This window comes from Pinus tabuliformis, chromosome 3_1 (genome assembly GCF_031772625.1).
Source record: "Pinus tabuliformis cultivar Carrire ecotype Pingquan chromosome 3_1, CPIR1, whole genome shotgun sequence".
NCBI classification, from domain to species: domain Eukaryota; kingdom Viridiplantae; phylum Streptophyta; class Pinopsida; order Pinales; family Pinaceae; genus Pinus; species Pinus tabuliformis.
Window position 1 is genome coordinate 981,895,827 of NC_142301.1, and position 1,369 is coordinate 981,897,195.

Sequence of the window (1,369 nt, forward strand, 5' to 3'; positions counted from 1 at the left end):
TTTGTTGACACATGTTCATGTCATATTTTTTCAACTATTTAAATAAATTCAAAAAAAAAAAAATACCATTTTGAAGAGGTCTCGTAAATGAAGACAATGTTGTTTTTTGAATTTTTTTCGTTATGTATATTTTATGTTATTGAATTTTTATTCATCCCCTTTCAAATTGTCAAAAAAATATTTCAAGTATTATGTTTAAAATAAATTGGATGAAAAATATCATATAAAATCAAAAATGTCAAAATAATATGCCACTGGATAGACGATTCTTTCATGAATTCAAAATGATCAATTCCTCCACCTAAGGACAAATTCTGCTTTAGGTCCGCCAAGGAACAGAATGATGTTGTAGAGAAATTTATAGAAGGGGAGTTAAAATTGTATTTTTCAAGCCCTCAACAACTCGATTGAGCGCTAGAAACATTTGATCGAGCTCTTGAGATAAAATTTCAAATATCTTGATTGAGGGTTTAGGAAACACTCAATCAAGCCCTTAACGTGATCCAGGTGGATATTGGTGGCCACCCGCCAATTCCACTTGGACCCCCACCATTGTTTCTTTCATTTTTTCAGTTTCCTTAATTGGAGCACAGTTTACTATTTTTAGCAGTTTTTTCGGGTCTTGAACTTTCAAAGCCGCTTTGAGGCCCTAAACAACGTTTTTTGGAAAACTAGGAACAACATGGGTCCATGGACTGATGTTTCTCTTCCCAAAGTTGTAGTCCTCGGATAGATATTTCTAATGAGGTATTGTGTGCATCAAACGGAGATCGTATGCCAAAGTTACGACCCCGAGAATCTGATGCACCAATTTACCCAAAACGGGGCCCATTGTTTGGCACTTCATCTCCTAGGGTTAGGTTTTTGGATGTTTATGGTTTTCCATTGTTTCTCAACAATAAATAGGCCTTCAAGCCTCATTGTAAGACAGTTCAGAGGCATCTAGCCGCCACTTCTCTTCTCAGGGATAAGCTACCTTCGCCTTAGCTAGTTTATTTCCATTTTCTGTTTGTAAGCATATTTCAGTATTTTACAGTAACGAAATGAAGTATTATTTTCTGTTGCATCTCTATATGTATGGTTATATATGTAACTTGTTGCGTTCCTTTTTAAATCTAGATCAGTGGTATCAGAGTGGTTTGCTCTTTCTCTGTTTTTTTTTTCATGTCCTCAACGAGGTCAGGATATAAGGAGTTAGGTCTTGAACTGGTCAAGCCTTTGTAAGACCAGCCTCGCAAATCCTTATGGCCTCCCATGGCAGATGAAAAGAAGGACGAGGGGGTAGGAGATCCTATCAAAATCTTGCTTGAAGAGGCCCTCGAGTGACAAAGGAATGTGATGATGGACAATTTTGCCTAGATCCTTTAGC